This window comes from Lissotriton helveticus, chromosome 2_1 (assembly GCF_964261635.1).
Source record: "Lissotriton helveticus chromosome 2_1, aLisHel1.1, whole genome shotgun sequence".
Classification (NCBI taxonomy): Eukaryota; Metazoa; Chordata; class Amphibia; order Caudata; family Salamandridae; genus Lissotriton; species Lissotriton helveticus.
Genome location: NC_136059.1, coordinates 355,245,613 through 355,273,382, shown reverse-complemented (window position 1 = coordinate 355,273,382; position 27,770 = coordinate 355,245,613). Strand labels below are relative to the sequence as shown.

The window sequence follows — 27,770 nt, the reverse complement described above, 5'->3', positions numbered from 1 at the left end:
TATTTGGAGGGGATTATTCTTTCTGTGATGCAGGGTCTCCCAGAGCTCGCCGTTTGCATGCATTTCAGGAGCACTACCCTTACAAGGAACAGGAAGAAGCAGCTCAGGAGCCCTCCGTCAATACCCCTGTTTTATTAGTCACTGACCTTAGGTTAATGCTAAATGATTATTACAAGAGGTTCCCTGAGGCGAACTCTGCTCTGCAGCCGCCTCCTCTTCAAGAGGCTCCCATTCCAGTCTCGCTGGCAATGCCAAAAAAGCAAGACCGTTCCACCACCTGTAGAAATTTCCGCAAAAATTCAAGATTATGATGACCAGCAACTAGAGGAAGGGGAATTGCAGTTGGACCCAGATGTCGATGAAGAGTGGGACGACTACGTGGCCCCTACTCCACCTTCTCCTACTCAGCCTCTAGCCGACTCGCCTACAGAAGTGTTTCTTGTATGGCTTTAAGCCTACAATGCAGCACTAGGGGCAGAGAAGACTGAGTAACTGGGTAGATTTTCAGAAAGACTGAGTCCTTTGCAGAAAATCTATTCAGTTACTCATTGCCCTCTCTGCCCCTAGGAAGGGTCAGGTTTTGACGCGGGCTTCTATTGCTCGCTGGGTCTCAGACTATTTCTCTTCTGTCATGAGAGGGCTGTCCAAAGTTGAAGCTCATTCAACACGCAAGGTGGCAGCTTCCTCCGCTTCCTCAGAGTCGTGACACTTAACCCAGAGTTGTGAGGGACTATATACAGGGCCATAAGGACCATCATCTTCAGATTCCTGGAAATCCCAGAGATGAGTAGCAGGTAACGGAGAGATTTTTTTAAAAATCCTGTAGCAGAGAAGGAATAGGCTTTAGAAGCAGACTATCTTTTTTCTTCATCAACGGTATAACCAACTGTGGCAGTTGAAGAGTAGCCGACGGTGAACTAACCTGCTGAACCGTCAACGGCAAAGTCCTCGTCGACGGGGATGGTCTTGCTGCAGCAAACTTTGATACAACCACTGCAGTCGTCGACAAAGCCACAGTCGGTGTAGTCGCAGTCGATGACTAAACTGTATACGGAGCTCCAGATCCGATGGAGGTTGTAGACTGATTTGTCGACAGGATCAGCTGAGGATTCCCTGGGAAGAGTATGAGGCATTGACAGTGGAGCAGAACCAGCCCTCTGGTAAGAAGAGGGACTGGGCTTGGCGGGTCTTTTTTAGCCCTCTTTTCCCTCAATCCGCTCTATACTCTGAGACCTGGATTTTTCTAGGGTTTGTAATCGAAGAGGAAGACTATTCTTTCTTTCTTTTTCTGTAGGAGGTATGAGGCTTCTCCTCAGCCTCAGAGTCAGAGCCTTTTGTCGCTTTTTTAATTGTAACCAGTGAAGCAGCATACACTCAAGGTCTTTGAGAGTTTTTGTGGAGAAAGTATGACAGTGCTTGCGATCTGGATACAGGCAATAAGGATTAGTTACTTACCTGTAATCCTAGTTCTCTTCCAGGGGTATACTCATTAAAGTCATAAGCACTTTGCCTTTAAGGCCTCTAGGAGAACTCTGTTCCCATCATGCACCACAGGTGACAGTTAGGTCAGTTATTTTGTACGGTACAGTAAACTTTTAGCAGGAATCTGCACTTAAAAACTTCATAATACATATTGAAAAAACTTCAATGCTACTGCTCGCCCGGGGAGGCGGGAGGGTGCTTATGACTTTAATGAGTATACCCCTGGAAGAGAACTAGGATTACAGGTAAGTAACTAATCCTTCTCTTCCAGGGGATACTCATTAATAGTCATAAGCACTGAATAGAGTAGCAAGCTCATACCCACTAGAAGCGGGCGAACAGATAAATGCATAGATGCACTTTTAACCATACAGTGTTTAACTAGAAACAGCAAACAAATTTCTGAGTGATGCTTGTCCCACTTGTGCATCAACCTGCGCATCAGAATCCAAGCAGTAATGACGTGTAAACGTATGCACTGAACGCCAAGTAGCTGCTTTACATATCTCTGACATAGCCACATTCCTAAGGAGAGCTGTGGTAGCAGCTTTCCCTCTCGTAGAATGAGCCCTAGGTCTACCTGATAAAGACTTGTGGGCTAGCTGATAAGCCAGTAAGATACATGACACTATCCATCTAGAAATGGATCTCTTGGATGCTGCCAAACCAGTATTCGTAGGACCATAGTTCACAAACAAACGGTCCGTGTGTCTCAAAGACTTCGTTTTATCTAAGTAAAATTTCAAAACCCTCTTTAGATTCAATGAATGCAAAGTCCGCTCAGCCGGACTCGAAGGGTTTGGAAAGAAAGTAGGCAATGTTATGGATTGGTTCACATGAAAATCCGACACCACCTTTGGTAGAAAAGCAGGATGAGTCCTAAGCACCACTCTGTTTCCATGAAAAACTGTGTACGGTTCCTTGCAACACAGAGCCTGAATCTCGCTAACTCTACGAGCAGAAGTGATGGCTACCAGGAATGCTACTTTCCAAGATAAGTGTTGCAAAGAAGCTTTATGTATGGGCTCAAATGGTGGACCCATCAACTTAGTCAATACCACATTAAGCTCCCAAGGTGGAGAAGGAGACCTGACTGGAGGAAACACCTTCCTTAACCCTTCTAGAAAATCCTTCACCACAGGCATCCGAAAAAACGATATCTGTGTTGGCGATTTTCTATAAGCCGTTATTGCAGCAAGATGGACCTTGATAGAACTAAACTGCAAACCAGACTCAGCAAGGTAAAGAAGATAAGGCAAGATCACCTGTTCTTGACCATGAATAGGGTCAAGACCTTTACTCCGACACCAGAGGTAAAAGCGTTTCCACTTAAATCCGTAGGATTGTCTTGTAGAAGGCCGCTTTGCCTCCTTAAGAATGTTCACACACTCCGGATTCAGCTGTAAATGTCCGTACTGGATGACTTCAGGAGCCATGCTGCCAAGCGCAGGGAGGGCAGATTCGGGTGAAACACTCGCCCCTGCTGCTTGGACAGAAGATCCGGGCGACAAGGCAATCTCCTGTGTGGCCTGATGGACAACTGGAGGAGATCTGGGAACCACCACTGGCGTGGCCACTCCGGGCAAATCAGTATCATTCTGGAGTTGGTCTTGTACATCCGGTTGATCACTGGTGGTAACAACGGTGTCAGTGGAAAAGCGTACAGCAAATTTTGACACCAGTCTATCAAAAGGGCATTCCCTTGAGACCCTTTCTGGGAAAACCTGGACGCGAAGACGGGGCATTTTGTGTTTGCCGCGTCTGCGAACAGATCGATGTCTGGTGTTCCCCAAGCTTGGAAAATGCTGTGCGCGACGTCTTCGTTGAGAACCCAGTCGTGCGCTTTGACGAGGTCTCTGCTGAGGCCGTCTGCCTCTGAGTTGAGACTCCCTGGTAGGTGAACTGCTGTTATGGACAGGTCCCGTGCAAGTAACCAATGCCAGATGGTCTGGGCTTCTATGGACAGAGTCCTGGATCTGGTACCCCCCTGCTTGTTTAGATAATACATTGTTGTGGTATTGTCTGTTTGTACCAGAAGGGGCCGAGTCTGTAGAGATGGAGCCAGAGACTTGAGAGCAAGATGGACCGCTCTGAGTTCGAGTAGATTGATGTGATATCCTTTCTCGAAGTCTGACCATAGCCCTTGTACCTGAAGAGGGCCCATATGTGCCCCCCAACCAAGGAGAGAGGCATCTGTGATTAGAGTCTGCGTTGGTGGGTCCTGATGAAAAAGAACTCCCTTCATCAAGTGTGCCTTCTTCATCCACCACCGAATGGAATCTCTTGCCGACTGTTGGAGATGAATTCGATCCTCCCAGCGTCCCGTCCTCTGTCTCCACTGATCTTCCAGACACTGCTGCAGAGGACGCATCTGCAAACGTGCGTTTGGCACGATGAATATGTATGATGCCATTAACCCCACGAGAGAGGATACTTGCCGAACTGTCGGACGAGCATACTGGAGGAGAAGCACGCACTTCGCCTTGAGAGATGACCATCTCTCCTCCGAAGGACACACGTTTTCTCTTTCTGTGTCCAGCTGCGCACCCAGGTAGTGGATTTTCTGGGTGGGATTCATTATGGACTTCTTGTAGTTGACTTGCAGACCCAACTTGCACATGAGTTGGAGGCATATCGATAGATGTTCTTCTAGTAGCGATGGGGATGAACTCTTCAGAAGCCAGTCGTCTAAGTACGGATATATGAAAATCCGTCTCTTTCGAAGACAAGCTGCCACTACCGCCATACATTTTGAAAATGTTCTGGGAGCTGATCTCAGGCCAAAAGGGAGTACTGAGTACTGGTAATGATGAACCCCTACTTGGAACCTGAGGAACTTGCGATGCTTTCTGGATACCGGAATATGAAAGTACGCATCTTTCAGATCGATGGAGCACATCCAATCCCCTTGGTGTAATTGAGGGAAAATCTGATGAAGAGCCAGCATTCGAAATTTCTCCTTCCGAATGAATTTGTTCAATCCTCTCAGATCCAGAATGGGTCTGAACTCCGTAGCTGGACCTTTTTTCTTTACGAGAAAAAAATCGAGAGTACAGGCCTTGACCTCTCTGTTGAGATGGTACTGGTTCTATGGCGTTCTTCAGAAGGACGTTCGCTTCCTGCTGCAAGCGCCTCATATTCCACGGAACCATCTTTAGGGGGCGAATGAAAGGAGGGGGCTTCTTGAATCTCAAAAGGTACCCGCTCTGAATGATACTCAGCACCCATCTGTCCTTTGTGATTTGCTTCCACTCGTCCAGATACCACACAATACTTCCTCCAACCGGAGTGGCACACGGTTGTGGAGGAAGCATCCGTTCATTGCTTTTGAGGCTGCTTGGTAGCAGAGGATTGCTGTCTGTTTCCATTGCCTCTGCCTCGCCCAGGTCGTCGCTGTTGAAATTGCGACCTCTGCTGATTCTGGCCTTGATTTTGCGAGGACCAATTCGACTGTTGGCCCCTCTGCTGAAAAGATCTTTTGTCAAAGGGACGAAAATTACCCCGACGTCGAAATTCTTTTTTCTTTTCAAGACCGACAGCTTTCAGGGTGTCCAACTCCACTTTCATTTTAGACATTTCGTCGTCAGCGTGAGAGCCAAATAGAGTCGAACCATTGAAAGGTAAATGCACCATCTTTCTCTGCGCCTCTGGCTTTAGTCCCGTAAGGCGAAGCCAAGCCGTACGTCTAGCACAAACACCATGTGCATAGCCATGAGCTGACAGATCCGCCGCATCAGCAGCCGCACTAATACTCTGGTTAGCCACCAATCCTCCTTCTTCCACTATTTCCAGGAAGTCTTTCTGATCCTCCTTAGGGAGTTAATCTGCAAAACGAGCCACTGAGTCCCAGAGCAGACGATCATAGCGGCCCAATAAGGCTGACGCACTGGCCACTCTCATGACCGAACCTGAGGTGTTGCACATTCTTCTCCCCAAGGAATCCATACTCTTACTATCCTTTTCAGGTGGAGCAGAAGAGGTAGATGCCGCAGAATGTGCTTTTCTGACTGCCGCCACAATAAGTGAATCTGGAGGCGGGTCAGAACGCAAAAATAAAGGATCTTCTGCAGGAGCCCTGTACTTCTTAGCAATCCTAGAAGGACGAGAACCCACCGTGGCCGGAGTGAAGAATGTTCTCATTGCTGGTTCTATCAATCCGGGCACTAACCGCAGAAGAGGCCTACCAGTCGTCTTGTGATGTAGGGTTTCAAAGATGACTGACGTTGCTATTTGAGCAACTGCCATCTTGATCTTGAACTTATTCGCCCCACGACACAACACATCATTAAATGTGCCCAAATCATCCACTGGAGACACTCTGGACGGAGGAGTAGATGAGATTGTGGGAGAATAGTCTCTATAGGAAGATCTTAAAGAAGACTTCGATGACGTAGAAGATGAGGAAGGAGACCTACTCCGCCTCTGAGGAGTTGCCGATCGCTGCCTCCTTCGTTCCCGTGAACGTGATGTCTCTCTCACTAAGGACCTAGAGCGTGATCTTCTATGCAGCTCCGTCTGAGGGACCGGAGCCCTCATCCCCATCAGTCCTGCATCTGGACGCATCTTCCAATGTCTCAGGCTTTCCAGCCACCTCGGAGACAAGTTACTAGGCCGCCCTACACGCTCAGGTGAAGCCTCAGGTGACACCTGCACAATATTCAGTCCAGTAGAAGACTTGGAAGCTCTGGAAACTACACTGTGCTCAGAAACCAATGAGCCAGATGGAGTCCGTTGTCTGGGCACCAATTGTCTATCATCCGACACCTGCCCTGAGGTTGAGCCCGAATGAGCCACCACAGACGAGTCCTGGTGCACTACCTCTTGCCCCACCGCAGACCTGTCGTCTTGCTGGTCACGCGGGGAAGACAAATGTTCTGGACTGATGTCTCACCTCGACAAAGACCTAATTGAGGTCCGAGAGGCCGGTCTGGATAGTCTCGACTCCGACCCATGTTCAGGTGGGGGAGACCTAGACACTCCATGCTTCGAGCCCGAAGCAGACTTCGACATCGACCTATGTCGCGATGGAGACCTTGATCTTCTCTTTTTAGGTCTCGACGTCGACTCCTTCGACGTCGTCCTTTCTCTCGACCTCTTCTTCGAAGACGTCGTAAGTCTCTCTCTCGACCTCGGTCTATCCTTCGACGTCGACACTTTCTTCGACGTCGACACACCATCCTTCAACGTCGACACACCATCCTTCGACGTCGACACCATCCTTCGACGTCGACACACCATCCTTCGACGTCGACACACCATCCTTCGACGTCGAATGCCTCTCTTCTCTCGACGTCGACTTAGCCTTCGACGTCGGACGTGGCACCCCCGACGTCGTCTTTACAGCAATCGACACCAGATGTCTCGACGTCGAGAAAGATTTCGACGGCGACTGCCTCGACGCTGAACCTTGCCTCACCGGCGAAGTCCTCGACGTCGACGGAGCCCTCTTCGACGCCGACAATGCTGACGGCGATCTGGATCTCGACGTCGACCGCACCCTTTTTGGACGGCGACGCTCCCTGGAGTCGAGTTTTCTTAGTTCTACCTTCTGGAGACGCTGATCTTCGACGTTTAGGATGAGAAGATGGCTTGGCAGATGAGAATAAGCCCTTGGAACTCTTCTCACCACGGTTTTCTCTCTCCAGGAGGCCCAGCAACCTCATTTTCTCCCTTTCTCTTAAAGTTCTACTAGAAAGGTTGAGGCAGTGATAACAATCCTCCACCTTATGAGAAGCTGGAAGACACACCACACAAACAGAGTGTGGATCCGTTTTTTGACATCTTCCCACAGGAAGGACATTTGTAAAATAAAGGTGGCATTCTGACTAAAAAAATACCAACAGTTAGTCAGAACAAGATAGAAAACACCACCAAAATAATCTTTTGTCAAAAAAAGGTAAGAAAAAACCAACTTCTGACAGAAAATACTACAAATGAGCAGAGCTCAAGTTCCAGGTTCCTCACAGAACAAGCCGGAAAAAAGAACTGACCTAACTGTCACCTGTGGTGCATGATGGGAACAGAGTTCTCCTAGAGGCCTTAAAGGCAAAGTGTGCAGATTCTCTGGGGCCTTAAAGGCAGGGTGCCAGTCTGATTTTCTGTACACAGACAATTTTTCATATGCAGCCTTTTAGGCTAATAACTGTTTACAACAGGTTCTTTGATGAAAATAAAAGTTTTTCATGGTTATGAAATGCATTTTGGGCTCATGCCTGTTTATTGCATTTATATTTAGCATATTTTCATGCTTCAGAACGTGTGTAAGGTTGGCTTTATTAGCCTATGTGTATATGTTAGGCTGCATATTATGGTTATTATACATGTATATGTGTATAATTATTTTAGTACGATGTACTTTTTGATATATTTACACATATATATGTATATTGTTATGTGTTCCGGGTTCCCGCTCATGGGCGGAGATAATTCAGTGCTTATGACTATTAATGAGTATCCCCTGGAAGAGAAAGACTCGTTATGGATTGTCTGGACTTTTCACAAGTCTTACAGGGCCTAAACAACTCGGTTTTTTTTTTAGACACCGACATATTGAAGGAAAAATAGGTACTCACACTCCTGGACTGTACTTCAGAAGAAGATCGAAGTGAAGAAATGAACTGTTAGCTGGAAGTTCAAATGGGGCAACAGTAGAAAAACTGACTGAGCAGGGATCCTCCCCGACACGACATGCAGTAAGAAATCAGAGGTATGGTAGCCCTGCAGGGGAAGGAGACTCTATGGTCTACGCCCTGATTGGCTGGAGTTTGGCTGTTTTAAAACAATGGTAATAGGTTACTAAACGCTAGTGAATGCCTATGGGCATTTGAACGTTGAGTTTTAATACTGCTATTTTACTGTTACCGTGGGAATCCCACCATGACAGGGAAGATTCAAGCATGTGAATTTATAAAAGATACAATACTGGAGAAATGTAACTAATAAGTATAAAATGTAACTACAATGGGCACTTGTATCAAGGGAGGAGGACCGGGGTTTAACCTCGGATTTTGTAAATAATAAATGTCTGTCATGTTGTATCTCCAGGCTAGAACAACCTTGTAAGATAGATGAGGAAGGAAAGCTTTTAGCACAAGGAAGATCGCTGGAAGCGCCAAGTATTTGGTGTGTAGAAATTGAGGTTTGGCATCCCACAGACCTTGTACTGTGAGGTCCTGTAGAGTAACACCCCAACCAGTCTGATTCGTCGGTAATGAGTGAGGGGGAGAACTGGGTCCAGAAAAGGCCACCATTGCAGCAGGTTGTTGGTGTTATACCACTGCAGGAAACAGAGTGAGGCAGTCTATCAACATTAGATTCTTAAGGTGACCATGTGATTGAGACCTCGGGCAAGCTAGACATTGCTGCAGGGGAGGTGGGGGTATGCACAACCTCGCGCGAGGCACGATGGCAATACAAGAGGCTTTCATTCCTAACAGACGCATCACTGTTAAAACTGAGAGAGTTCTGTTTGGCTGGAACTGTGGTATTGTTACCTGAAAGTTCTGAACTCAAGCAGGATTGGGATAAACTAATCCTGTGTACTCAGGATGGCCCCTAAGTAAGGATAAATTTGGAGAGGGCAAAGAGGAGACTTGGTAATGTTTATTGTGAACCCTACTTTGTGAAGTAGATTCTCTGTTATTGGAGTGTACTGCTAATAATGATAATAATAATATTAGGATTTGTAGCGCGCAATGAATCCTCCCATCGGGTATCTCTCGGCGCCTTTGGCAGCACAGTACTGGTAGCTAAGACAGAGTTGCGGTTTAGAACAGCCAGGTTTTTAGCTGCTTCTTAAACTGCCCCAAAGTTGTTGACATTGAAGGTGGGGGCTAGCTTTGATGAGTGAATCATCCAGGTATGGAAATGCATGAACGTTTTGTCTGTGCAGATGTGCTGTAACTACTGCCAAGAATTTTGTGAAAGCCAGAGGTGCTGTGGTCACCCCGAATAGTAGAACTTTAAATTGGTTATGTTTGCCTGCTATGACAAATCTGAGGTATTTGTGGGGTGTATTGGTATATGAAAGTAGGCGCCCTTCAGGTCTAGTGTAGCCATGAAGCCGCACTGTTGGAAAAGTGAAATAACATACTGTAGAGTAACCATATAGAAATTTCCTGAGAAGATGTATTGGTGCAGGGGCCCGAGATCTAAGATTGGTCTTAGTGACCAGTCTTTCTTGGGAATGAGAGAATATAGATAGTATTCCTAGTCCCTGCTGTTGAAGTTGGCAGGTTCTATTGCCCCTTTAAATTCTTTTTATGGGTAGTGTCAGATGACGTGACAAGCTGTGGGTGCGACGAAGGGTATTGGATGGTGCAGAAATGGGCTCCAGACAATAGCCATGTTGGATTAATGGCTCGTTCCTAGGTCTACGGTGATGGATTCCCAGACTGGGTGGAAATACTTTAGTCTGCTCCTGACAGGAGTGGCGTGGTCAGGATGGATTGGGTAGTCACTACGAAGCAGAGGGTGTTACTGCATGTGTGGAGGAACCCCTGCCCCTTTCTTTGTTGTTTCCACCTCTGAAGGAACCTCTAAAGTATCCTTTACTGTAAGCAAACTGGCCTTATTTTTGTTCTGTAATGCTCCCATGGCTTTAGCTGTATCAGTTTCCTTTTACATTTTATCTAGGGTAGTGACTACTTGTGGCCCAAATAGGTGTTCTTTGTCGAAAGCCATATTGAGTACTGCTTGCTGGACCTCTGGTTTGAAATCAGAACACCTAAACCATGCATGTCGTCTAAGGAACACACTGGAATGGACCCCGTTAGCAGCTGTATCTGCTACATCTAGTGCACATTGGATGAGGTTATTGGTGATGGCCTACCTGCGGCAATTTGTTGCCCTCTTTTATGGTGTTCCTCAGGGAGGTACTGCAGAAGTTCCTCTATCTCATCCCAATGGGCTCTGCCGTAACGGGCCAGAAGGGTGTGAGAACTGGTAATACGCCAAGTATTAGCTACCTGTGCTGCAACTGTTTTCCCAGCTGTCTCTATTTGCTTGCTTTCTTTCTCAGGTGGAGGACTGTATCCAGTAGCCTGGATATTAGCTCTTTTTCGAGCTGTTGTGGCAACTATGGAACTATGTGTAACTTGGCTCCTGATAAAACGGGTCAGAGGAAGCTGCTTTTGTATTTTTTGCCCACCCATGGGGTGATAACTCTGGCACAGACTGGCTCTTTAAAAATGTCATCTGCATGCCTCATCATCCATGGGCAAATATTGTGATTCTCTATTTGTGGAAGATAGGGTGTTAAACAAAAAATCCTGTCCCAGGGAATCCTTGTGAAGCTCAACATTGTGAAAAGCAGCTGCTCGTGCAATGGCGTGTTAATAAGTGGCATCTTCTGGAGGTCAGGGACAAGCAGGATATAGATTCGGATAGTAAGGGGATCAGTGCTGTAAGCTTCCCGTGGGTCAGGACACCCTAATGGCCTTTGTAAGCCCCTGCCCCACCCCCCATGCCCATGCGCAGTAGCACAGAGGAGTCCCCACCCAATCTCATGACTCGAAAGACTTCTTAAAAGAAAAACAACTTGCACAACTCTCAAACAAACACTAGATGGCAGGAGTATGCAGAGCATGTGTATCTACAGCCACTCACAAAATATTTACAGAAAAATGTAGACAAGCCCAGAATACAATTGATGTGCTTTTGTCTTGTATTTATTGCTTCACGTTCATATGTCAAAGGAGGAAATTTAGACAATCGTGGACATTCTATTCACTCATTGCATGAAAATACTTCCAAGGCCCCAATCATGAGGGCCAAAAGAAGATTACCAGAACCCATCAGAAGAGCAGCGTCTTGAGAGTCCCAAGGTTACTGTAATTATGGGGGTGCCTTTTTAGGTCTGGTATACATATAACTGTGTTGTTAAAGACCAGCGGTCTATGATAAAATATAGACAGTGCTTTGGGTCCGTAATTGACTCTTGAATGGATGGCTTTCCTGTCTATCAAAGTTTCTTCAAGGACTTTGCTTTGTATTGTTGTGCTTAACCCACAACAAGATTATTTCTCTTCACATTGTTTGAATGGAAGATTTGTATCCTCACATTGCTGACCTGAGGGGACTTTATCAGGCATCTCAAATAAGTGCATCTCTTTCCCACAATCCAAATTTGTTTTTCTTTGCCCAAAAAAGTGCCTGCAAGGGCCCCTGAAGATATTGGGCTGATTGACTTTGGCACCACCGCAACTACCCTGTAAGTTTACAAGCGAGTATTCCTTTTTATTATTCTTTTTAAACCATTTATTCGCTTTTGGCAAAGCATCTGTGCTGTCGAACCACTCCTACAGGCTACGCTAATAATTGCTTCCGTGCCAGCAAACCCTCACCTTCAACACATTTATTTTCTTTTGTAACAGCCCAACAAATTTAAAATGCTACAAAAGCGGTTTACCACTTTTGTTTTACATCCCACACAGTTTATTTTAGAATTGACCATTTTAAAATAGCGGTCACCATCTTGCAACAGTGAATTAAACTATGTATGCACAGACACATTTTTTAAATGCTCTTTATGATGCATATGATTTAAGATTACTGCCTACTAAAGGTGTGCAATTTATGAACGCTTTTTAGCCACTAAAAGAAAAGGAATTCCACATGGCAGTATTTGTGCGTGCCCATGCGTCTTAAGCATCAGCTGCCTTCCCCCCCCCCACTTACTTGATGCAACCTTAAACACACAAAGCCACAATCATTAAGTCTTGAGACCTTCTGGCTTTGCTAATGCCATTTACTGCTTTAACTAGCTTGCCTTCCAGCGTCCACAGGACTCAGATTCTGTGTATATACCTGCTTTCTGGAGAACTGGTGATACGGGAGATGGGGGACACAAGGAAGCACTAGACAAACCACCAGCAGCACGGGGCGGACGGGTACAGTGTGTCATTTTGACATTGGGCGCCCAATGCCTTGATGGGGATTCTTCTTTAGGCAAACAGGCCGCGAAGCGTGGAACCAGAGGTTGCAGGAGGGAGCTAATGACAGCAGAGCTAAATAGAGATATAGGGGGTCGTAGGGGCACCCTTTGTTCAGCTCACTAAGGCCCAGGGGCTTCTGGTGCAGGGCTGCCTTTCAACGTGCTTAACTGAGCCGGTCGGGGGCTCCGCCATGGAACTCAGGACTGGTCAGCCAATGCTGGACACACTGGGAAGATTTCACTGCACAGGTGAGCCACTTCGACTCGGGCCGTGGGTGTAGAGTGGGCAGGAGTCATGGTTCCAGCTAAATCCGGAGCCCTTGGAGTCAATTTTCTTCCAGACAGTCCCGCTATCTATTGGAGACTGGAGTCTTTTGTGAAGACAGCAGTGCTCCCAGGGTTTTCATATGTCGCTGTGAGAAAGTGCCATCTTTCTTGCATTGGTATGCCCCCACGTTTTGCTGAACTGCTGATGTGCTTTGACTGAGTGTGCCCTGGGCTCCTACCAACCAGGTACCCAGGGCCTGTGTTCTTTCCCTAAAGCTGTATTGAAACAAAACCCAATTGGCATCTCTGGCCACCTATCAGCCCCTAGTAAATGGTACCCTAGGTACTCAGGGCATGGTGACCAGAGAAGACCCCTAAGGGCTGCAGCACTTATTGTACCACCCTTAGGGGCCCTGTACCCTGACACCCACACAATGCCTTTGCAGGCTGAGTGTCTAAGTACAGAACTAAACAAAGTCAAGATGGCACACATCCCTGTGTGCCGTGCCCACAACCCCAGTGCCCTGGCATACATCAGTTACCCCCCTAGCTGGGTGTCCTATGCCACTGGTGTGGGCACAGGTGCATGAGCCCTGTGCCCCTAAAGTACCCAGGGCCATTCCTGGGCACTGTAAGTGCAGTGATGCCATTAAGAGTATATGGTGGTGGGAGGTCGTCATTACTAACTCCACAGCACCATGATGGTGTCACTGAAGACTGAGAAGTTTGGTAGCAAACTGCTCAGCACATTAAACCCACACTGATGCCAGTGTGGGGTTTAATGTAAAATGCACTAGAGGGCATCTTCGAGATGCCCCCTGAAACCTAACCTGCAATCCACGTCTGGACTGAGAGGCTGCCACACAGCAGACATGTTGCTGGACCCCTGGGTGGAGAGCCCCCCTCCGCTCTCCTGGGCCTGCAACAATGCACATCCTGGGCGAGGTGCTAGGTCTCCTCCCCCAGGATGGGCAGGGGGAAGCCTCAAAAGCATGCGTCCTCTGTGAGCTTCTCCAGACCATTTGCTGTACCCAGCAACCGGCCACAACCAGTTCTGACCCTTACTCTGGCGGGAATACTGGTGGGAAACCCTACGTCAGGAGGGGGGGGGGGCAGCCTGTGTCAACCCCTCACCTCAGGTGGGGGAGGCGAGGTGAAGCACGACCCCGGGCTCCGGCCATCTTGAAGATGGGGAGCCCTACCCAATCATAGCTAGGTTCCTGCCCCCCCCACCCACCAGAGAGGAGCAGGCTAGGGAGTGTACCCACCCCAGGACAGGGACCCATCGGTCCCTGCCCTTAGCAGGGGCTCTGCTTCAATAACCAACCCCTGGTGCCAGCCAGGAAGCTCAAGACCTGCCCACTCTGCACCCGCCGAGCCCAGCCCGTGCCCGCGTGATCCAAGACCACGAGGACGTCCCCCCGGGCGACTGGGACCCGAAGTCCAGTGCCCAAAGACCCTCTTCGAAGAACCAGACGCCTGCAGCCTCAGAACCAGGGACCCCTCAAACCGCGACTAGCTGAGTGTAAGATTTTCCGACACCCAAATACACCCCTGCACCCGGCGCCCTGCGGCTCCCTGTGCCTCCCTTTGGGGTACCCACCACTTCTCTAGGATCCCAACTTACCTCTCGAAGTGGTGGTCGCACCTGAAGAATCACCGTCCCAGAGTCTGCAGCCTTTGTTCCCTTCTTACCTTTCCCACTGACTAACATTGAGCGCCCGACGGCTCAAAAGCACCCTGCCGCCCGAGTTCCTCTGGCAGTGCAACCTTTGCCCTATCCTACTTCCCCATTTGCCCTGAGCAACTGACCAGGAGCCCAGCTCCCACAGCTGTGTGGCCTGCTAGCCAGCAGCGACCAACCGAAGGCCCCCTGCCCCTCATTGGTTAACATTGGGCCTAACTACCTCTGCACCCCTACCTCTGCACCCGGCCGCCCCTGTGCCGCTGAGGGTGAACCAACTGTACATACCTGACCCTGGGGGACCCCTGAGTTCATGCCCAGAACCTTAACTTCGCCAGTCGAGGATTCACCTGGATACCAGTAACTCACTTACCTGCCATTGGATAACATAGACTGGTTTGACTCGAAAATTCTTCTAAGTGTGAAGTTTTGAAAACTTAAAATATTCCTATAAAATCAGCTGAATTCCGAATCCGAAGTACTCACCTGTGATCAGGAGAGAAGCCAGTACTGTACCTTGTAGCCCAGTACTGAACCGCAAAAGTAATCTGAACCGGGTTTATTAGTAACCTGTATTTTCTCCACAGGAATCCATTGTCTGATTTTCTATGAAATTTCTTCTAAGTGTCTACTTTTGAAAACTGGAAATATTCTTTAAAATTCGCACATACTACTGAAATGTAATTACTCGTGTCGTAAGTGAAGACCCCAGTGCTGGACCTAGGAGCCCAGTACTGGATTACAAAAGTTACGAGAACGTACTTTACATGCAATCTGAATTTTCTCCCATTGGATAAAATTGTCAGATTTTCACTGAAAAGTTTTGGTGTGAACTTTTAAAATACCTTTTTATTCCTTAAAAATCATTGCAATAAACCAAAACGTTTTTATTAAACTGTTTCCAGCTTAGACCCCAGGACTGAATCTAGGATCCAGTCTTGAACTTACAAAAGTAATCTACAAAGTAATCACCTGTAATTGTGTAGAAAAACCCATTGAGCTCAATGCTAAATTGTGTGTAGAACTGTGTTGCCTATTGCACCCCTGTACCTATTGTGTTTACAAGGTCATTGCCTTTCTGCAAAGCAATAACCTGAGATTACTCATCACTGAGAAAAGTACATTTTGATACCTGTTGGTTCTAAAAATAAAACTATATCTTTTGATATTAAAACAATTGGCCTGGAGTTCAGTCCTTGAGTGTGTGAAACCTTTTGCTGACTGAGTGTACAACAAATGCTTTACACTGTCCTCTGGTACTGCCTTACTGCTCGACCAAGCTACGACTTTTGAGAGTAAGGTCAGCCCTGACTTTAACCTCTGTTATACCTCTGGGTTGGTTGCCTCTATACACACTGCACCTTACTTTGGTCCAGTACATATAGAGCCACTTTCTCACTGTCGCTAGCTGCAAGACAGGTTCACAAAAGTTGGAGACAGACCTGTAGGGCTGCGGCCAAGGCAGTTATCATCCTGAGTCTTCTCTGCAGGGTAGTCTTCTTACTTCTTAGCTGGTTTATTAGGGGAGTAGTAGGTAGGTCCAATGGGCTTCTTACCTGGGGTTGACTTCAGCCTCTATTATATACTCATGTGGTAGGAGTCTCCCCATCTTCAAGATGGCAGGGACTGAAAGATGAGCTTTGCCTCGCCCCCCCACTTTAGGAGTGGAGTTGGAAGAGGTGGGTACACCACCTATTCCTCCGAGTTTTCCTGCTGGCTGTCCCGCCAACATTGGTGGCAAACCAGAGCCTGCCATCTGTTGCTAGCAGCAGAGTCTGGGATCGCATTACAAAGGCAGCAGGCCTTTGAAGCTTTCCTTCTTGGAGGGATGGGGGGAGTGACACTTCTGCCCAGGATGTGCATCGTTTCTAGTCCCAGAGAGCCAGGGCTCTCTACCTAGGGATCCAGACACAAGTCTGGTGGTGTCTGGCTGCCTACAGACTGTCAGAGACCACTCCAGGGTTGGTAGGTTTTCAGGTGGCATCTCTGAGGTGCCCTCTGGGTACATCGTACAATAAACCCCACACTGGCATCAGTATATGGATACCAAACACCCCTGTGTTCAGTTAAGCCATTATGGTGCTGTGTGTAGGAAGCTGGCTCTGTATATACTATACCAAAGTGAGGTATTATGTGCACAGAGTCCAGTGGAACCCAAAATGTAGGCAGGGATAAAGTAGATAGGACCTCACTCTCTATTAGTGGTAGTTTGGTCGAGCAGTAAGGCTTTATCAGAGGACAGTGTTATGCATGTGTTGTATACACTCAGTCAGCAAATTAATTCACACACTCAAAGACTGAACTTCAGACCAATTATTTTTGTATAAAAATATTCCTTTAGTTATTTTATTTTCTAGAACCAAGCAAGCCTGGCACAGGTAAACAATACTTTACACTAGCAATGCAGTTGTAGCACAGTTTGGATTGTAAATGTACTTTGATTTGATTACAGTAGTGTTACTGATAATGTAATGCTTTTCAGAATACAGTACATATAATTTGTATAGGATTTTTAGTAGAATATCATGTAAGTAACTTTTCAGATTACTTTTCTTACACAGTACAGTATACATGGATACTGCACTAGGATATTTACTGAAAACAGGTAAGTGAAAGCATTTGGGTTATTTAGTTATAGTTTTAAAGGATTTCTTAGATTTTCCAAATGCACACTTAGAAACTTTTCATAGAAAAACAGTCAATGGAGGAAATTAGTGTTATCGGTCAACAGATAAGTACTTTGTTGTGGGAGTTGGTATTCTGGGGGAAGACTCAAGGGTGCTCCAGGGTCAAGGATGCAGTCTTGTTACACCCTTTACGGCACTAGGGCGGACGGGTGCAGAGTGGTGCGGTCCAATGTTATCCAACAGGGATTAGGGGGCCTCGGGTCGGTGGCTGCTGACAAGCAGGCCACTAGGTTGCAGGAGCAAAACTCCTAGACTTAAGCTCAGGGAACATTTTGTTTCCTTATCACCCACGCTGAAATATTGGATATTTGCTTAGCTACCCTCTTGCCAAGACTTCACACAATTGAATGTTTAGTGCCCAGTTCTACAGGCTGCTTTGTAACATTCTGAGTAGACTTCAATCTTTCCCTAGTTGCTTCATGGTCATCAGGGTTAGCATTTTGCCCCTCCTGGGTGTATTCCAGGCATTACTCATTGGTTCAGTTCAGTCTGCTCCTGGTTGACTCAAAGCATTGTATTAGGTGGCCTAACAGTACTTAGGAGTCTCTCCCTTGCACCTGTGTGGCATGATCTGGACAATTTAAGCCAGATGACAGATCATCAGTAGCCCACAGCATAGAAAACAGTTTTGTAAGACATGCCTTTTTACAGATCTCCAAAAATTGGTGAAAAGAATTATCAGAAGTGGATCTCATTGGCGTATGACAAAGCCCATTTTTTGAGGGACAGGGCCCAAATGAATTAGTTAGTTGATTCTGGTTAAACAAAGCACCTCTTAAGAGGTTTATTAGTACCACCAATAGGTTGCACTCTGTAATTTGTGGGAATGCCATGCAGCACATTTTTAGAGGTAAAACAGAGACCCCCCTATCGCTCTAGGGTGAATCTCTCTTTTTGGGGTGTCACAAGGCGATCCCCTGGTTGTATATCATAATCACTCCATTTTAAGAGTAATAAGTGCCTCCAAATGGTTGCCTTGTTTAACTTTCAAGACAATCAGTATGACAAACTGTAATTTCTCATCTATATGTTAACATTTCTAATACTGCGCACATCTCAGGCACATCCCAGAGGGTAGCATGATCTCTCCACAAAGCATTTATGTGCCTCACAAGGTTGTAAGCTCTATATAAATACCACCACTATATATTTGGATGAGAGAAAGCAACCCTCCCAGGTAAAACAGGTACATTAGAAGTTGAACTGACATAAATGTCTACGTGGGAGGTCAATGAAAAAAGGAAAATGAAACTAACTCACTGCCTTTGCTCGATTACAGTGGACATTAGTTGAAAGAATCCAGAATGAGGGTAGAGCAGCACAAAGTAACAGTCATGTTATTGATAATTTATGGAGTGCATTACTACCCATGAGAGACATGTGTATTGTGGCAGACAGGATCTTAAGCACTACATTTTCAGATAGGAAGGTTTTTAACTCTTTTCTGAAACATAAAAGGGTCATAACAGAGCGGAGAGTGAGCTGCAGGGAATTCCAGAAAGCTTCTTCTAAAAGGAAGTGCTCACGCTGATGCTTTTTTTGGAAGGTGAATCAATAAAATAAGCTGCTTAGCTGACCAAAGATCTTCTGGGCATTTATCCAACTAGACTGCTAGTGATGAATTGGGAGCAAATGCTATAAAAGAACAAATGCAACTAACTTGAAAAAAGATAAGAGTTTGTATTAGCAGCCAAAGTAAGGATTTCAACATAAGCAACCAGCGACGGAGGCAGAGTGCCATGGTTGTCATGCAATCTGCTGCTAGGCTAGCACCACTGCAGTAATCCAACCTTTACCCATTAACAGTCAACCATAGCAAGTTAGCAATCTAAGAAGAGATACGAAAGAGTAGGGAGACTTTTTTACATGATAAAGGCACAAGTGGATACAGAGGATACTTGACAGCCCATTTGGAGGGAGAGAAGTCTGTTTTTACCAAAAGGCTCTTTAAAATGTTTGAGGTTTAGAGCCAGAATCGAAGAGAAGGCCAAAGAGAAGGATAACAACATCTAGACTTATCACCAGTAATAACATTCAGCTTGAACAGAATTTAATTACAGCCAGTGATTCAAGCAGCAAGGAACACAGCTAAATAGAACAAATATGACTGGGCTTATTCAGAGCCCTGCAAAAAAAATGTGTCCTAGCGCTCACTCTCTTGGACACAGGTATTTTTCCGTTTTTGCCCCTGAGACAGAGCACTTCACGGAGGTGAAGTTTGTTTTTTCCCCCACAGGAAGGAATGTCAAAGCGAGTAAAAATGCAGATTCTAAGCAAAAGGAACATCTCAAGGCTATCCAAGTGGTGCTCAAAGCATCAACGAAACATTCCCATTCAAAGAAGGTGATAATCGAAGAGTCGAGAAATCCTTTGATATGAGCCACAATAAGACGGAAAACAACAAAGGATTTAAGTAACTGCAAGTGACAGGGCATGACGGGATACTAAGAAAGTTGACCTCATTAAATATATAGCCAAATTGTGGTTCTCGTAAGTTACCACCTATGCTTCTAAGCTACGCATTTTCTTTACTTTTTCCAATTAAAAAGGACTGAATAATGTCAGTGTAAGCAACCCATTATATAAAAAACAAATTTTTAATTTTAACTGACTTTTTTAAAGGCACTGTACATAAAATCTGCAGACAAGCCCTGCTGGCTTATTTGAATGGAAGCGTAATTGCCCATGCCCTGCAATCAGCCTTTCTTTCAGCTCAGCACCGTAAGAAATGTCAATGATGGAGTAATGCATATTTCACCAAAAAACAATGATGGACTTTTTGCTGTCACCGGTAAAATCAAGGTGCAAGGTTATGAATAACAAATGGCAAGTGAGAGACCAGGTTACGCAGGTTTCAAAATAGAGCATGTTATTACATTTAGACCATTGTCTGCTAATGTAGTCCAAAAGATTCCAAGATTCATCCTTAACTGATCCTTGGAAAGCTTTTTTTCCTGTGATTATTATTTCAAAAACTTTTTTTTACTATTAAACTCTGCCATGTACCCTGCATCAAAGACTCTCCACTGCGTGCCACAGGGCGCAGTATGGTGCCCCACTCTACATGCATCGATCAAACACCAGTCATCTACTTGTCTGCATCTGCACTAGGCACCATGTTCAATGCTCCAAGACCAGTATCCATAGTTCAAACTACTACAAACAACCTTCCGCAACATGCAATTGCTTTTGGGCGCAGGGTTTGGCATTAAGTCAATCCTTGAACCGCTCAGGCTGCACTGAAACCTAATGCACTCAACCATCAGCCACAAACAGCGGACTTTCAACATTAGGTGTGCTCCTGTAAGAGCCACATCATGTAACAATCTCTATGTCCATGCAAGACCCATGTGAATGGCCTGGCTGCAGATGTGCCATAAGTGCACATCTTACAGCCAATTTGACAAATGAGGGCACACCAGGCACTGAGGGATCTGGGTGCTAACTATATATTTTAGGCACACCCTGGTTCCAGATTCTGCTGTGGAAAGCTTGTTTGGGAAGAAATTAGGCACTAATAGAATAATGGGAAAGTGTATCGAAGTTTGCATCACTCAAGTAAATGGGCACTACCAATGGACTCTAGTTCAAGGCTCTTCATTTCATAGCCCAGTCCAATTCTTTTTTTGCTGTTGCCAAGAAGTCTGTATCAGGCCATATGATAAAACCAACACGTTGCCGTGCAAAACTCATTCACATAGTTTACTTTAGCATGCAAGGTACCGTGGCGTTCTGATGACCTGACAGAAGCAAAACTGAGTTTCAAATTCCTCATTTTCAGTTGATGACATTGTTTGAGCATCGAACAATAACATTTGTGGACCTGGAGCCTACCTTAATGCACAAGTTACTACTTGTGTAACGATATATCTGTAAGAGACATTAGTTAGTATTAGATTCCTTACCTTAGAATATCCCCAGGCGTCAGACTGGATCCGGAAATTTTTGCGTAGCAGTACCCTTGCGCGTCGGTAGGCGTCGTCTGCGGCTCCGTGTCCGTCGTCGGCGCCGTGATGACGTCGTCGGAGTACTTAGACGCCGCCTCCGCGTGCTGACGTCAGTTCTTAGACACAGCTTTTCCGCGCCAGAAGCGCTGAGCCATGCTAAAAACCAACACTGGTGCCATTGAAACTAGGGCCCTGAAGGGGGGAAACCCTAACCCTAGATATCGGTTCGCAGAACGGGGAGGATGGGTGGACGTCCTGAAACAGATTCAAAATGAATACGGGGCAGAACCTGCTTTAAATCTCGGTATGAAGTTACTGAAATATTTCAAGTAGGTCTCAGGCATAATATTAACAAATATTAAAGGTGAAGCAGCATCCGTGGCAATCCGCCAAAAAATAAAAGAACTTGATGTAACTGAGCAACCATATGAACTGGCCAGAATAATAGAAAAATCGTATGTAGAACTAGAAAGAGATAGTTTGGGAGGGAAACCAGTAAAGCCCGAACTAACAGAAAATCCTGAAAAAGTTTTTATCAAAAACACACTCACTACTCCTAAAAAGAAGTGGGAAAATACTAGACAGACACTTCCTAACGAGAAGCGTTCTCAATCAAGAGGAAGGTCTCCTCAAAAGGAGCCCTCTGAAAAGAGGTATAACCTCAGAAACAGGGAAAATTTGAGAAAACCTGATAGATATCAAGATACTGATACACGTTGCACAAGTTACTACTTGTGTAACGATATATCTGTAAGAGACATTAGTTAGTATTAGATTCCTTACCTTAGAATATCCCCAGGCGTCAGACTGGATCCGGAAATTTTTGCATAGCAGTACCCGCGTCCGTCGTCGCCGTCGTGGGTGCCGTGATGACGTCGTCGGAGTACTTCGATGCCGCCTCCGCGTGCTGACGTCAGTTCTTAGACACAGCTTTTCCGCGCCAGAAACGCAGAGCCATGTTAAAAACCAACACTTGTGCCATTGAAACTAGGGCCCTGAAAGGGGACAACCCTAACCCTAGATATTGGTTCGCAGAACGGGGAGGATGGGTGGGTCGGTAAGGAATCTAATACTAACTAATGTCTCTTACAGATATATCGTTACACAAGTAGTAACTTGTGCATCTGAAAGAGACACGTTAGTATTAGATTCCTTACCTTAGAATAAATACCCCAGCAATACCAATCCCGGTGGTGGGTCTGCGAACCAATAATCACACCAGAAAGTCCCGGAGGTTGGAACGGCCAAAAAAGCCATCCCTCCGGACTTGGCTGTCCAGGCAGTAGTGTCTTGCAAACGTGTGCAGCGATGCCCACGTAGCTGCCTGACAGATGTCTTGTAAGGGCACTCCCCTGCCCAGGGCAGTGGTAGTCGCCGTCGCTCGGGTAGAATGAGCCCGCAGTCCAACCGGGGGCTCCTTCCTAGCCAAGGAGTAGCATGCCTGGATACACAGGATGATCCACCGGGAGATGGTCCTCTTGTGCACCGCTTTCCCCTTCTTTGCGCCCACGTAACCAACAAAGAGTTGGTCATCCACCCGGAACTGGCGTGTGCGATCCAAGTAGAATGAGAGCGCACGTTTTGGGTCCAGACGGTGGAGCCGCTCTTCCTCTTTAGAGGGATGCGGTGGAGTGAAGAAGGTTGGCAAGGTGATAGACTGCCAGATGTGAAAGGCCGTGACAACCTTGGGCAGGAAAGAAGGTTTGGTACGAAGCACCACTTTGTCCGGATGGACAGAAAGGAAAGATGGAGTACAAGAAAGAGCCTGGAGCTCACTCACTCTCCTGGCAGAGGTGATGGCAACCAGGAAAGCAGTCTTCAAGGTCAGAAGGCGAAGAGGACAGTTGTGAAGTGGTTCAAAGGGAGCGCACATCAGGAATGTTAAAACCAGGTTCAAGTCCCACTGAGGCATCACAAACGGAGCAGGAGGAAACGTGTGAGTGATGCCCTTAAGAAATCTGTTTACAATAGGGGACTTGAACAAAGAAGGCTGATCAGGCAGCCTGAGAAAGGCTGAAAGGGCAGAAAGGTAGCCCTTGATAGTGCCCAGAGCAGAGCCCTGCTGGGCAAGGGAAAGAAGGAAGAGAAGAACCTCCGAAAGAGGGGCAGAAAGAGGATCCACAGCCTTTGCTGTGCACCATGCCACAAATCTGTTCCACCTGCAGGCGTATACCGACTTTGTGGAGGGACGCCTGGCTGCCAGAATGATGTTACAGACTTCAGGAGGCAAGTCAAATGGCCTCAACTGTCGCCGCTCAATCTCCAAGCATGGAGGTGGAGACTGGACAGGTTCGGGTGGAGGACCGTCCCCTGCTGCTGCGACAGAAGGTCCTCCTGAAGAGGCAGACGAACCGGGGGATCGACTGACAGACTGAGTAGCTCTGGATACCAGTACCTTCGAGCCCAGTCCGGAGCCACAAGGATGACTTGGGCCCGGTCGCGCTTGATCTTCTTCAGCACTCTGGGCAGAAGTGGTATAGGCGGAAAGGCGTACAACAGACCGCAACTCCACTCGCGACGAAAACCGTCTCCGAGCGAGTGCCGCCTTGGAAATTCCAACGCGCAGAACTGATGACATTGCACGTTCTCTTCGGTGGTGAATAGATCTAACCAAGGCTCTCCCCATCGCTGAAAGAGGCCGTGCGCCACGTCCGAGTTCAGACGCCATTCGTGATCCATCATGCACCGACAGCTGAGCTCGTCCGCCCTGGCGTTCAGAGAACCTGCCAGGTGTTGAGCCACCAGTGTCACGCCATGGCGTTCCAGCCATTGCCAAAGGCGAAGAGCCTCTTGACAAAGGATCCACGACCCCACCCCGCCTTGTTTGTTGCAGTACCACATGGCGGTGGTGTTGTCCGTGAACACCTGCACTACACTCCCCCGGACAGAGGGGAGGAATGCCTTCAGTGCCAGACGAATCGCCCTGAGCTCCAACAGGTTGATGTGGAGCCGGGTCTCCGCCGGAGACCAGAGGCCTCTGATCTCCGCCTCTCCCAAGTGGCCTCCCCAGCCCTGGAGGGACGCGTCCGTCACAACTACGTGCTCCGGTTGGGGAAGGGACCCAATCGCGGTCCGTAAGCCACCACTGCAGCTGTCTCGCAGTGCCCTCCGAGATCAGGACGTGGTCGGATAGGTTGCCCTGATGCTGGGCCCACTGAAACTTCAGGTCCCACTGCAGAGCCCGCATCCGCCACCTGGCGTGATGCACCAGAAGGATGCAGGAGGCCATCAGCCCCAGAAGCCGCAGCGTCAACCTGACCGAAACCCGGGATAACGGCTGAAAGATGGGAATCAGAGCCTGAATATCCCGGACCCGCTGTTCGGGCGGATAAACCCGAAACCGCGCCGAGTCCAGAACCGCTCCGATGAAGAGGAGCTTCTGAGAGGGACACAGGTGTGACTTCTGCACATTGATGGAGAACCCCAGCTGGTACAGGAGGTCTGCCGTCATCTGGAGGTGGCTGACGACTGTCTGGGGCGAGCCCGCCTTCAACAACCAGTCGTCGAGGTAGGGGAAGACTGAAACCCCTAACCTGCGCAGATGAGCTGCGACCACCGCCATCACCTTCGTGAACACCCGTGAGGCGCTGGTAAGGCCGAAGGGGAGCACGGTAAACTGAAAGTGCTCGTGGCCCACCATGAACCGCAGGTAGCGCCGGTGGGCAGGCAGGACGGGGATATGAAGGTAAGCGTCCTGCAAGTCCAACGCTACCATCCAGTCTCCTGGGTCCAGGGTAGCCAGGACCTGAGCCAGTGTCAGCATCTTAAACTTCTCCTTCCGGAGGAAGCCGTTGACGTTCCGTAGGTCCAAGATAGGGCGTAGGCCCCCTTTGCCCTTCTTGGGTACCAGAAAGTAGTGGGAGTAGCAACCACACCCTACTTCTGGCCCAGGAACGCGCTCGATGGCCCCCTTGGCCAAGAGGGCCGTAACTTCCTCCTGCAGAAGTCGCAAGTGATCCCCCGATACACGGTGGTTCTGCGGTGGCATGGCTGGAGGAGTCGCCTCGACGGGGAGGGAGTAGCCCCTTCGGACGATTTGCAGCACCCACCTGTCCGACGTGACAGTGCGCCAGTGGAGGTGGTGATGGCGAACCCTGCCTCCCACTGGCGTCACATGGGCCTGAAAGCACAGACTAGGAGGGTTTTGAGGCGGATGCTGCGGGGAAAGGTGTGGACTGACCTCGCCGCTGCCCCCGACCACCTGGACGGCGGTTCCCACAGCCGCCACCGCGTTGGGTATTGCCCTGCGGTGCGTGGCTGGCGGCACGTGTGGGCGCATCCCTTCCGTGGCCACGAAAGGAGTGATAGGCAGCCGATTGCTGGCGCTGGCCCGAGAGGCCTAAGGACTTGGCCGTAGCCCTGGAGTCCTTAAAACGCTCAAGCGCATTTTCTGCCTTGTCGCCAAAGAGGCAACGGCCATCGAACGGCATGTCCATAAGCGTGTACTGGACATCTGCCGAGAAGTTGGCGGACCTCAGCCAGGCGTGGCGTCTGACCGCCACCGTCGTTGCCATCGCTCTACCCAGCGAGTCAGTGGTATCCAGCCCATACCGGATGGAATACTTGGCTGCATCCCGGCCCTCCACAAGGGCTTGGCCGAGTTTGGCCCGTACCTCCAACGGACACTCTGGCAGCACTTCCGCGACCTTATCCCACACAGAGTGGGTGTAACGTCCCAAGAGGCAGGCGGTGTTAGAAGACCGCAGGCCTAGGCTAAGGGATGAGAAGATCTTCTTCCCATACTGGTCATACCTCTTGGATTCCCGGTCCGGGGGGGCGGACGGGAATGCGGTCTGGGAATTGGAGGCCTGGATGGACCAGGCTCTCGGGGGTAGGGTGGGAGGACAGGAAACATGGGTCGCCCGGGGCTGGGCGGTGGCGTCTGGCCACGATCCTATCTACGGGCGAACCCGTAGCGGGCTTGGACCAAGTGCCCAGCTGAACGTCGGTCAAGGCCTCATTAAAGGGCAGCAGAGGCTCGGCCGAGCTTGACTGCGGTTTAAGGACCTCAGTGAGGAGGTTAGTCCTCACGGCCGCGACGGGGAGCTCGAGGCCCAAGGCCTTGGCAGCCCTCATCAGCACCACACTATAAGTTGCCCCCTCCTCCGATGCCACGGAAGGAGGGGAGACAAAACCAGTGTCTGGAGAGGTGTCCAGGCCAATGGCCTCCTCAAGGTCACCTGCCCAGTCCTCATGAGACTGACACTCCCTGGTCAGAGGGTCCTCAGACCCCTCCCAGTCCTCTTCATCACCCATCTCCTGAAATTCAGAGTTCTCATCTAATGGGGCCTGTGCGTAGAGATGGAACTCTCCAACCGGCGTATGGAGCGGCGCCCATCGGGGCCGTCCCGACGCCGGAACAGGAACGAAGGTGGAACCAGGGACGGCGCCGCCTGAGGCCGGCGCCGGAGGTGACACCTGAGGGTCCGACGCCGGGGAGGTCGTCAGATCCACCGGCGACTAACCAGATCCCGAAGGACGACCAGCGGCATCCTGCGGCGCCGGGCCCGAAGGCGTCGGCAGCGTCGGAACAACTGGACCCCTCGGCGCCGGGCCCGAAGGCACCGGCGGCTTAGGGATAACGGGGACCTGCGGCACCGGGCCCGAAGGCGGCGGCGGCGGCGGCGGCGAAGTTACGTAATATACATTCAGAAATACAAAACGGGATAGAAACTAAAAACTAAAAGTACATCAAAACGTCTGGACAGCACCATCCTGTGGCACTATCTTTCTATTTCAACATGAGTCTTTGGAAGGAACTGGATATTCTGGTGATGTCGGGGAAAAAGTTATTTAAGAGACGAGAAACCGAATTTTGCACGTTTTATTTTTGTTTTGTTTTTTAAACACACACCTGACCCATCGAATCCAAGGCAGACTACCAGCTACCGGTCAGAAGGTGGAGATGCCAGCAAAACAGGAGTAGTTATGAAATAGGTTTCAATTGTTCCTGAGCCAAAACGGCATCTCCAGCCACTGAAAAAGGAGCCAGTGAGCAAAATCTAGATCTCAAGACCACTGGGAGCGGCAAAATGGACTTTTGACAAATCAACATTCTCTGTTGTGAAGAGAATGGATCAGCCTCAACCTAGATGCTGTGTTTTTTCAGGACAACTGGGTGAGGCAAACTCATAGCTCTTAGGCAGTGATTCAGTCGAGCTGTTCACCATGCATGCCCTTCCAATGACTTGGTTTCAGCTCTTTTCCGCATTACAAGTCACTTCTTCAGCAAGTGCAGTCCACCTCTTTAACTATCAAGAAGTTCGCCCTCTGCACAAAACCAGAACCAAAAAAAAAGCAACGATACAGTGATCATTCTCCTGGTTGGTGCATAGGGAGACTTCTGGGATGAGAGGAAAAGTGAACAAGGTCAGTACTTTATATCTAGTCAACAGGAATGGTTGAAGGGATAAAGCATGTTTTCAAGGTCCAGGTGCCACCCTAATCATGAGGAAACATTTTTTTCTCTCTTGGAGCCGAAATCACAGGTTTCCCTTAGGTGGATTAAAACTGGTTCAGGCTGGAGAGCCATTTTCAGGTGATGTTGGTCACAGGCAGGCAAAAGGTAAGTAACACTGACAGGGAAAACCTTCAAGTTCACAGATTAATGGGGGTGGCTATCTTTTTCTTGCACCTAAGCACTCTTCGTTTTGGGGGATGTGGGTTAACATAAGGTATGTAGATGCAGAGAAGAAAGTCAATAAGGATAACACCTAGCCGGCACAATGAAAACCACCATCTTGTACACAAATATAAAGTCCAACAAACTC

General features: G+C 48.2%; 1 protein-coding gene across 14 annotated transcripts in view; it reads right to left on the bottom strand.

Moving 5' to 3' along the window:
- Nucleotides 1–27,770, bottom strand: part of NIPBL (NIPBL cohesin loading factor) — a 1,942,504-nt gene that overhangs the window by 1,464,739 nt on the left and 449,995 nt on the right. The window lies entirely within an intron of this gene.